The following is a 12,033-nucleotide window of genomic DNA, read 5'->3' on the forward strand; positions in this document are numbered from 1 at the left end:
TAAAAAGCCTTGATCCACGAAGAGTCTGACCAATTAACTGAATAACATACTTAATTATAATGCAAATATCAGCCATATGTTACTTTGGCTATTACGAAAACACTAGCTCTAAGGGACATGCTATAGCTATTGCATCGTTATTGACGTTTATGAAGATATACCCTTTGTTTCTACTATGATCTATTATTTAATAATAATAACAATAATTCTGAATATAATGATGATTTTATCACCATGTGATTTCATTAGTTTCATTTGATGTCTGACTTTGTACCAATTTCCTTTCTGCTTGCCCTATTAGTTTATATAAATTGATCACAACCTCTTCCTTAGTTACTGATTAATCTTTAGCTCTAAGTAGTAGGAAGCACAGCACAATTATGGAGCACTTTTTTGTCTCAACCACAAGAATTTTTTTTTTTAAATGTTAATTATAAAATGACTCAGCAAAAGCCCTGGTGAAATACTACGGAGGTTGGCTCATAAATGTTCTTTGGTAAGGCAATTTAACTGCAGTATGTTGAAGATAAAAGGTTACATAACTTAAGTGGGTACATTTAACAGAGCAGTTTAGTTATTAAAAGGAAAAGCATTTATTAGATGTAAAAAGCAAGTCAGCAGAAATGCCATCACTGCAGTAGAAGGGGCATTTTGTGAGGAAAATAATGTCAATTTCAAATGCTCTCAAACATTGGTAATTTTCCCTGTTGTATTTTTCTATGTCTTATTTATTTTTAAGAAAAAAAAAAAGATGCTGCAAAGTTTGTTCCTGGAATTATGATTCGAAGATCATTCTCAGAAGGTGTTATTTGCCTTCCCATATACGGAGCTACGAATTGTCAGATTCTTCACAATATGTCAGTACTTCTCCTTCCTTTTTACCATCATACTACATATAATTATACATATACTATATATACAATACTACATATAGCTTTGAAACAGATTTGAAAGTGGTACCACTAAAGAAGAGACAGTAAAAAGGAAGGAGAAGCATTTCAGGAAAAAGCAGGGGATGTGACAGGCTCAGCTTTACAAAAGACATGCAAATCAGTCTTCAAAATAAGGATACTTAAAAAAACCTTTGAACCTGATGAGGTTTGGAACTTAGGAATGTGCTACTTACCCCTGTTCTAAGAACCTACATATAATAAAAGGTTTCAAATATTATGGCACAGTTTTTATTACGTGAGGTGTAACATGGAGGCATAACAAATAATATGGACAATATTATTTTTACTTTTGATATTTTGTCAAGAACAGCAGCAATAAATCATGTGTTTAGCAATATACTGTACATACTAATGTACAAATACATAACCTGTTCTGCACTTACATTTTACTGTTTTAAATTATTTTAATGTAGGCATACGTTACATACACGTTATTATATTTTCAAACTGATACAATTACTTTGAAATTTTGTCCTTGTGAAACTGTACTTTTTAATTCTGCACACTTACAGTTAAGCCTTTTATTCCTCATTAGAATGACCTTTATAGCTGTAACAGCATGTTCGCGACACATTCATAATAAACTACAGGAATAATGAATGTCAAGCAGAGAAACCCAAGCACACATGCTGCGATTTTAGCTCTAGTTGAACTCTTTTAGTAACCATTATGGGCTTGCTACAATACTAATTGAGATCCTGTGTGTGTGCTGAAGTCACAGTTTGGCATAATGCCTTAGATGGAGCAGAGTGTCAGGTACCTATGCATGACAATAATTACTCTTCCTCCCACCTGCAGGCTGTGAATCGATCGAGCAGTGAGTTCAGTTGAGGGTTGCAAATTCAATTCTTGTTTTATTGTAAGGTTTCACAAGCAGTGGTCCAGTAAAAAAAAAAAAAAAAAAAAACTGGTGAAATGACCCTTAATCTACGGAAGAGGATTAGGGTCACATGTGAAATTTAATGTGTGACTTTAATCTCAGAATTCTGACTTTAAAGTCAGAACTCAGAATTCTGACTTTATTCTCTGAATTCTGACTTTAAAGTCAGAACTCAAAAAAAAATTGCACATGGCCCTAATCCTCTTCCGTATTAATCTAATGTCCTGCCAAAGAATAATGTTCTTTTTTTTTTTTTCTTTAAAGTCAGAATTCTGACTTTAATCTGGCCGGATGAGAAAAGCATTACATAAATGCAAAGAATTATTGTTATTGTTATTGTTATTATTATTATTATTATTATTATTATTATTATTACTCTTAACATGTAATACCACAGAAAAAGTAAGAGAGCCAATGGAATGAAAACTAAGTACATAAAATAGCATTTAATCCAACCTGAGACACCTCCTATTACACACCACAGAAGCACCATAAATTGAAAGGAAACATTTGGTCTTCTCCAAGTCTAAAGAAACAGTTGGGGACATAGTGTGTCAGATTTCAGAGCTGTATTGTCTTATAAGGCAGCACTACACGTTAGTGATTATGGTTAGAAAAACAATGGCTAGTCCAGAGGTGGTGACACTCAAACTCAGAGTCCAAATATTTTAGTGGGTTAGCTCCACCAGTTCAGCAGGAACCCACTCAGGTGTGTCAGGTTCACTCTCAATACCCTTGCAATTCCCGAGATTTAGAAAACTTCCAATGCCCGTGCAAGGGTTAAGGGACATTTTCAACAACAAGCAACTGCTTAGAGCTGTGTAAAGAAACTATTATTGTGTTTTAGTTGGCATTTTTAATATATAAATCACCAGTCTCAAGTGCACATTTACCCATTTTGTCCTCTCTATGGATGTTGCCTTTTGCCTCTCTCAGCTTTATTGTATCTTTGCCATATTATACTGTCAGAGGCTCTTCTGAGCTGATACAGTTTCTGAACTTCTATTTATCTAAGCCTGGAGTAACAGAAATGACACGTCACATTTTAATGACCTTTCTGTAACCGTTCTAGCAGTTTGGTGGGACGACACAGTACCAAGGCAGAACATTATTCATTCATTTTCAATTGTTTCTGTTTATTTATATATTTTGGAGTAGTTGTGGAGTTAGGGATTATGCTGAATGTTCCATTTAAATTTTCTTCACAGTATGGTGTATGCTAGGCAGTGGTATATTATATAACAATAGCAATAACATCCTATATTGCTTTGCATTTTTTCCTATTATTTGAGCTTTGCGTCACAATATTCCTGTCAGTTAAACAATGTTAGACTAAATCAGATTAATAAAATAATTGCAGTAGGTAGTCTATGAGTCGATAAGACTGGGTAAAAATTCATGAGGTTGTTTTTTTTTAATGCAGGTTGGACCGTAAAGGCCACACAATTATAGATGTATTACATCTACAATATAAATACTACATATAGCTTTGAAACAGATTTGAAAGTGGTACCAGAGATTATGCCACTTTCTTTACTCACAAAATACCGCAGATGCTATTGCAGATGTGCATTCGTAGAAATGAGAACAGTTGTGTGTGGGCTGCAAGCTTGTTTACTGACAATCTACTCTGAAAAAAAAATATTTCTGAATCACAATACTAAAGCTAAAGTAGAATCTACTGTAACTGTTTAGCTCATGTAAAGAGGGTCTCAAATAACGTTTTCAGAAAAATAGGATACATTTTGAATGAGAGAAGCTAGAGGTAGAAGAGAAGAAACCAGGAGGGTTGTAAAAAAAAAAGGTGACTGAAGTTTCGTAGAGTGATGCCAAAGCCCTATAGTTTGAAATGTGAATGGTAGCATAAACCTATTAACATTTCAATTTTTCCTACCCCTACAATGTCCCTCATGTAGTTCAGAATATTCTGCGGTAGTTACAATTTCAGTTTTTCATGTTTTTGTATTATTTATTTTCGTATTATTTTGCCATATTTTCCCATCCTGATATTAAAATGGTGTACAGTTCATGCTGGGGAAATTGTAAGTGCAGCTTTCTGTAAAGCTTTCACAACTAGAAAATTGTTGTAGCAGTGGCATATATGCCACCCGGAAAGTTTGGAATAGGGACGATGACACATTTTCATTTGAGAAATTTAAATAACTTAATTTTTTTTGAAGTTTTTAAATTGAGGATACTGATATATGTAAATTATAACACTGAACTCCCATTAGTTGGCAAACCTGCAAAGCGTTTAAAGTGGAAGCCGATTCTCACGCAATGCTGTACAGGCTGCAACCCTGCATTCATTTTGCAGGCACTCCTGTCCATGGGCTTACAATACTGTGAAGTGATTAATATGGGAAACACCATTCACAGACCAGCGAGTAAAGACCCAATATCAGGAAAGCAGAAGTGCAAATTAACTATGCTAACCAAGCACAAATGTCACCAGAAAATGTTCACCGCTCTGATTATAACATGACATTATATGCAACATGTTTCTTCATAATTTCTGAAAATTTTACTGAAAGTCTTTGACCATTGTACATGTTTTTTAATTTTTTATTTTTTTAAACTCAAGTCTTAAACTCTACCCTTCTCACACCTCCAGTGCATTACATTGCTTAATTATTTTCAAAGTGCTATTGGTTTGGGCTGCGGCAGTCCAATCTGTTTTTGTGCTGCGGAGATGGATAATCGCCAATGATCTGCGGGACACCTCTGCATTGTGTGTTGTGTTCCGGACTGACCCCTGGTTTGAATGCTGCCATTAATCCTGGTTCCCACTCCTTAGAGTATAGTCTGTGCCAGGAAAGGCCACTAATCCTGGAGATTTTCATTTCCTATCTCGATCACTCACCACATGTATCACGAGCCTCATTACATGACCTGAATATCTTTCTCATGGGGCGTTCTCAATTTAGGCAAAAGAGTACTGCTGCACAATGTAGGATTTTTCCAATGATACGTTTGCTCATGGGGCATCAAGGGCAGTGCGCACATTACTGCCTCCTTGCCTTTCTAGCTTCCATTTTTCTGATAACACTAATCAGTTTTGGACCTCATTATTTTCCCTAACTGCAATCTTTATATATAGGCTCCAGCACCCCTGTGATCCTGTTCAGGATAAGCAGGTATAGATAATGGATGGATGGATTGACAATCTTTATATTCTCTCTGTCTTTTAGCTTATTTGTCTTGGCTTTTCTGGGCTGCAGTTCATCCATTAGTTCACATAAATATTATAACTTGGACTGAGTACATCCAGGAAGTTTCATAAAAGGCCCAGTCAATCACCACAGGGAACATCCTTATTACAGCGCCTTTACAAACAGCAGCCTGCCGTGGTGCTGTACATGTCAAAGACGTATATTGTATTTTTAATAAACTCTGACGTTGCTCGGGAGTGGATAGACATGAAGGTGCTGACCAGGTCATGGCTTGTATCTAACTGATGTGGTGCACAGTGAGAGGCATGAGGAGAGTGAAACTGCAAAATAATACAGTGGCAGAGGAGTTCTCTTTAATGTGGACAGGCATGCCTAAAGGCATTCGTACACTACCTGGCAAGCCCCTACAGGCCAGCACTGGCAGTTTTATGGTGTCTAGAACAGAGAATGTGAATATTTCCTTGAAGGAATACCATATCAACAAAACAACCAACAACAACAGAAAAAAACTGTTGAAAGACAGCTGGTTACAGTGTGTTGTTTTCTTTTCTATGTTGCATCTGAGGAGCCTACCTTTTTAAAAAAAGATGTGGTATTATGAAGCTGTAAACAAAATGTTTTTTTAGGATAGTGTGCCGCTTGCAGGAAGAAAAAGGACATTATGACAATTTATCCATTCTTCAGTGTGCTTCTGCAATTTGAAGAACACCATCTGTTTAGGTAAATCTCTGACCTCTCTTACCACCGATTAAATCAACAAAAATATCTTCCCTTATTTTGGGTCAAATGAATTTTATTTTCATAAAATGCCTCAATAGAGAAAATGTATTTTCATAAAGCCTTGCTAGATCATGGAAAGAAGTAATAATCACCCTGTCCAGAGTATAATTTTAAGAATGTAATTTTGTATCTTCAAGCACAATGTGACATTACTTATCTGATTGGCAGCTAGTTATTAATATTGACAACAGATACATTGCTATGAAATAACTAGTGAATTGTCACAAAGGGAAGCTTGGGTGATGGAAAGGGGGGATAGGGAGAAGGAGAAGGAGGGAGATGGTGACAGGCAGGGGGAGAGCTAATTTCAGCAAAATTACACAAGCATATAGTATATAATATATAGTATTTTAAACATCCAAAATATAATTTGGTTACCAAATGTCCTTTTGGAGTCTCGAATGGCCTTTTTGGAAACCTGCCTAGACATAACATATAAAAAACAATGCAGAATGTTCATTTTTGCTGGGATTGTGATCAGATTTGTATCAGGATTTGTCCAGTGTTGTGGCTGAGGATCCATCGTTTTTAAACTGACCAGGCACACCCACAAATATCTGTATCCATGAAATAAAATCATTAGGTGAGAAAAAAAACTTCCATTTCCACTGTGTTTGAGCTTTTGTTACCTCCTTTCAGAAACATTTAGTGTAATTCAAAAGAGTAGTAACTCTTGGCAAACAAACGCCCTTTGGTTACCTTTCAGAAGAGGCCAGGATTATGCCTGTAGTCAAAATGGTGTCAAGAATAGCAACCAATTTATTTAGGGTAAATGTCATTTTCAGGCTAGTGTTTAACAAATGGGGAAATACAGAAGGGGTTAACCCCCTCCACAGTTGTCAGGAATTGAGGTTTCCTCTTGGGTTCTACAATCATGTGGGGCATACACCATTACTGAAACAGTTTTTTTAAACCTCAACAGTGTTGGATGCATAAGATTTTTTTTTTTTTTTACTAAATGAAGCCACACTTATCACTAGTCTGGATTTCTGCAGCACACTCATGTCTGATGTCCCCACCTGCTCCTTCAGAACATTAACTGCATTAATGTTAAAAACATTTCTCCCAGCTCTTAAATTCAGAGCTCCCGGGGCACTGGGTCATCTCTACACTGAATTGGCTCCCCACACTTTCTGGAGTTGTTTAAAAATGTTCACCTCCCTTGCAAAGCCCTCTGTGGTTCAACCTTAGCTATATCTAATTGAACATCTGCACTCCTACAACCCCTGCCTGCTCCCTCAGATCCAGTGGTCTTCTGTGATGGTTCCTATTATCAGTCTCAGCACCATGGGAGACACAGTCTCTTCTAACTGTACCCTCCTTGCATTTGGACTTCCTTCCTTTCCCTCTCAGGAATGCACAGGCTGTCAGCACTAAAGCTTTTTTAAGCTGACTTTTAATGTATGACTAAAAGAGTTTTCATTATTCTTGAATTATTTGTTCACTTTGCCCATTTTACTATGCTTTTTCTAGTCATTTAATTTTACAGTTTTTTTTTATTTTTTAAATCTCTTCGTAAAGCATGTGCAGCCCATAGAAAGTGATGAATTAAGTTAAAATTAGTATGTAAATTTACAGTCACGGTTTAAGCCATGCAAAGGCATGTACATAATTATGTTTCCCACATTACTGATAAAATTATTTGCATATCAGATGTCAGCATCGTACAATGTGAAATAATTGCTTCAATAACATTCTCAATTACCTTTAGGCAGAGAATATTTGCTTTCATAGTATTATCCACACATTAAAAAGTGGAGGTGTCTTGCCATCTATATAGAGTTCTGATAGAATACCTAATTTATGGACATAAAGTGATATAAACATAAAGTGGTCTGACAGCAGTTAGTATTACTTTGTTTTCGTGTAATGATCTGCGCAGTTCAGGGAAAGTTTGAATTTAACGTGACATATTTACCACATTTTACCATATTTTTCCTCTCTCCTGAGACATGAAGTAAAAAACTATTTAAAACATAAATTAGCTCATTAATCTTCCAGACCAGAGTGACCATTTTGGAGAGACTGAATAAACAACTACAGTGAAATTCTATTGCTCTTTTAGACCCCTTTTTTAAATGCATTTCCCCCCTTTGAAATGGTTAATCATGCTCAAACACTGCAACGGTCATCATAATTTCCGTTGTTGATTCAGGAGTTTTATGATTAATTGTTTGTCAAGTGTAAAGAATCAGTGTCAATATCTCCACACACTTTGCTCCTGACCCCCAACCACGTATCATAAGCCTTATTTATCTACCATTTTGTATTTGATGGCATACACAGACAGAACACATTTTTTTATGTGTCTTTTAGGCATCAGAATGTGAGATTTTAAGAATTTAATATTCACTTCCTCAAACACATTCAACATTCAAGTTTTCTAAAAAGAAATTGTCAGTGTTCTCTTGGTTCCATATCTAATGCCAGAAAAATCTTGTTCAAGCCCAATTAAGCGTTTCAGAACATGTAAAACAAATGTTCTCTCTCTCTTAAGCTCATCCCCATTACCAATAATGGACTGAACAACAAAATGGCTCTGCAAGATGCCAAATGCTACAGAGCAGATATCTCCAGGCAAGTAGAGCCATCTGCTCTCTCTTGGTCTGCCTATCTGTATCTATCTCTATCTGTCCATCTCATCCTGTCTCTCTGTCTTTCTCTGACACTCTCTCTCTCTCTCTCTCTCTCTCACTGCCTGCATTTCTTAGTCTGCTTTGTTCTTTGCTACCACCAATTACTGCACGCCAGTCACATAGATGTAAATCGCTGTTAGACAAAACAATGGTCATGGTGATTAAGATATCTTAGGAGCGATGAGTCACCCGTTGCTGTTATATTGGAGCCTCCATCTCCAGAGAGCAGAAGCAGCATGTTTCCAGAGCAATGACACCCGCAACAGCCACAGCACACCTTGGTCATACATCTCTCTCAGCACCCTGGCAGGTTGATAGGCATGTCTGTGTCAATCGCTTGGCATGCTGTTGTTTCATTTCAGGGCATATATGAAAATCTGATACAGGCCTCAGTTGTTCGGTGCGGTAATATGAGCTACATGACCAGGCGCAGCTATACCACTGGTACTGTGTGAAAGGTGCCAACGTTTGGGAACCCGATTTGAGCCAATAACATCGCATTAACCTGGATGATGATGCATGCCTGGCACTCCGGGCGGGGATGTACGAAGCATCATTCTTGGTGCTCCCAGTGGCAGAATGGATCGTGGTTAAGCCTGCGTGTCACCTGTTGGTGGGCAGAAATTGAAATGTTACACGTTTGCTAAGCCCAGTGTCATCAGAAATTAGCACATCACACAATGAGAGGAGTGGCAAAATTCCCCATTGGGTTTCAGTGTCAGGGTGAGTCAGAGACCCCAGGTCACTGGTCTGTATGTAATCAGACACAGAGAGAGATTGAGGTTTGGAGGGGACCTTTGGTCAGAATCAATTTGTCTATCACACCTTGTGACGGCAAGGCAGGGGCAGTACCCCTCTGCCACTCTGGCTCTACGGAGACATCTGCTCTCCCAACTGAAGTCAAGTTTACCAATTGCAGTAAGTCTGGTTTTTCTCTGTGTGCAGGAGCTGGTTTTTCTTTATGTTCACACTGGCAGTCTCATTACACATGGGGAGGGCCTCAAGTCTGCAGGGGAAATTGTGGCTCACAGCTGAGATGCTGGCTTAGTGTGTATGGAACTTTTCTGAAAGTGCTTGTGATAATATAATGTGATTGCACGTGTCATTTTTCTCTCTCTCTCTCTCTCCTGGAAATTGTCACAGTTTCATAATTTATCGAGAGCTGTTAATTCCTTTTCATTAGAAGGGAACAACATCTTATGCCATTTTATTAAATAATGTAATGTTTATGTCTTGCCTGGGTTTTTGTTGGCAAGCGATAAGATTGCAAGTGTTTTATCAGTCTTTCTCCAGCTGTAAGTTTTTCTGAGACATACTATGCAATTAACCTCTGAGTAGTGTGTATGTTATGTCAATATATCATGGTAATTACTGGTTGTTACATGCAAGAGCCTTATAATTATGCGGGCGTTGTGCATAAATTTCCTGGACATGCTGAAATTCACTGCTGAGATGGAGGGTAATGAATAAAAAAACTGTCATGAGGTCCTGCCCCCACCCCCTCCATTTTACAATAAGAACAAAAAAACAATTTTAGCGCATGCAGTCAGTAATTAAATTGTAATAAAATATGACAACTTTTGATAAGAGAAGTTGTCATGTCATGTGAATGAAAAATGTTACATTTTAAATCTTAAATGACCCTTTCCACTCACTTTCAGCAAATGAGTTTGGCACGGATTCATGATAAATACAGATTAAGAAAATTCTGGGAGCAGAAAATTGCGAATCACGGCCAGATGGTTGGGAATGAAGAAATAAGAATGAAGAGAAGTGCTTTGTCTAAGTAGGTCTTCCTGGCATAGTACTGTCTGACAGATGTGAAAATGCGGTGCAGTCAATCAAAATTTCTCTTTAACTTTGACGCAGCTAAAGACAATTTTTCTTCTTCAAGCACAAACACATTTAAAAATAACCTACTGAAAGAAGAAATAACCTAAAAGAACAAAATGCATATACATTTTTTAAAAACACTTGCTTGTAATGTTAATTTCTTGAAACAATGACAGTCGACAGTTTTTCCCACACCAGCCACCAACGATGTCTCTAACATTTACATTTCTAATGTGGATGTGACCACGTACTGCCAGGGGCTGTTTGTCTTTGCCGATGACACTAAATTGAATTAAATCAGAGGTGATGACTATTGGCTGGTTTGAGTACACCATAAATCTGAAATGTCTGATGATCTTTTTCACATGTAAGCTATGAAGGATGATCATGAGGTTACACAGGACAGGTTTGACATTTTTTGTTGTTGGTGTGATGCTGTGCATTTTGTTGTACACATTATTTATCCCAAATAGTTGATGATTGATAATATTTATTCTATTACTATGGTTCTGTATGGTTTATAGTTTGAGTATATTGTGCAAAGGGAGATTTTAAAGACAGGGTATTTTAGATTTATCATCATACAGTGCTAGCTGGACTTCTCCATAAAATATACATTTGCACATTCAATAGTATTGATGCAGCATAGAGAAATCAGTCTTCATCCTCATATTAGAGAAGTCAAACCAATACCTTTAAATAATAATTATGAAAATTCAAAATGAAGATAATGAATGATTTTTTATTTATTTATTGATGTTTCCCCCTCAACAAAAATAAAAAAATAAATAATTAAATAAAATACAATTTTTGCTTTTATCACAAATACCAAAAACCTCACCAATGTCTTTGCCATTTATTTGTATCTTTTCTTGTTTGCACTGAACTATAAACTTTAAGCATACACTGACTTCAATACACATTTAGCAAATATGAAATATCTGTGAAAAGTATCATTTGCATGTGTCTGCTATATTCACCTGCCCACAGTATTTGCAATGAAGATTTAGAACATTTAATTGTTAAACATGTTTAAGTTCAGACCAGCTGGAGTCCCCATTTGTTAGAAAAGTAGTATTTTCTAGAGAAGTACTTCCCAAGAGTGAAATCTAACAGTTGAATGCTGTTGCTTGGATGAGAATAGTGGAGGCATATTTTGTCAGGAAATAATAAAAAAAACATCTAGGGTCTAATTCCTTTTTTTGGACAAATCTTCCTTTAATTGGCAGCTATTCTTATTTATAAATGCATCCAAATGGCAACCCCAGTTTCCATGGCAACTGAGCCCATATCCATTGAACCCATGCTTCCTTGAAGCTTAAGAGTAACTGTTAATCAACCTTGCACAAAAACACAGATACAATGCAGTATAAACACTTGTTGTGACTTTCATTGTAATGCACTCAATTTGAAAGTGAAAACTGTATTGATTGGACTAGAAAATTCAGTGTAACTTGAGAAGTGATAAACAGTGACAAGTACTTCTGAATATGCGGCTGTTCCATCCGTGTCCAGAAATAAAGCTACCCTCAAATACAGGATACAGAGGTTGCTCTCACAGGTATGACAAGTTTAAGGCAATTCTTTCAGTAAATTTCTGAATTTCACCTTAAAAATTAATAAAATTAACAATATAATAATGTCCTGTGACAATAGGAAACAATATAAACTTTCCATTGTCAAAGTGAAGCTGAAGTGTGGAGTCAGCATCTAGTACTGTTGCTTCTGTTGCATTATCTCACCACAGACTGCGGGAGGAGTGGCTCCAGAGACTGGAG

Source organism: Anguilla rostrata, chromosome 14 (genome assembly GCF_018555375.3).
Source record: "Anguilla rostrata isolate EN2019 chromosome 14, ASM1855537v3, whole genome shotgun sequence".
In the NCBI taxonomy this organism is placed as follows: Eukaryota; Metazoa; Chordata; class Actinopteri; order Anguilliformes; family Anguillidae; genus Anguilla; species Anguilla rostrata.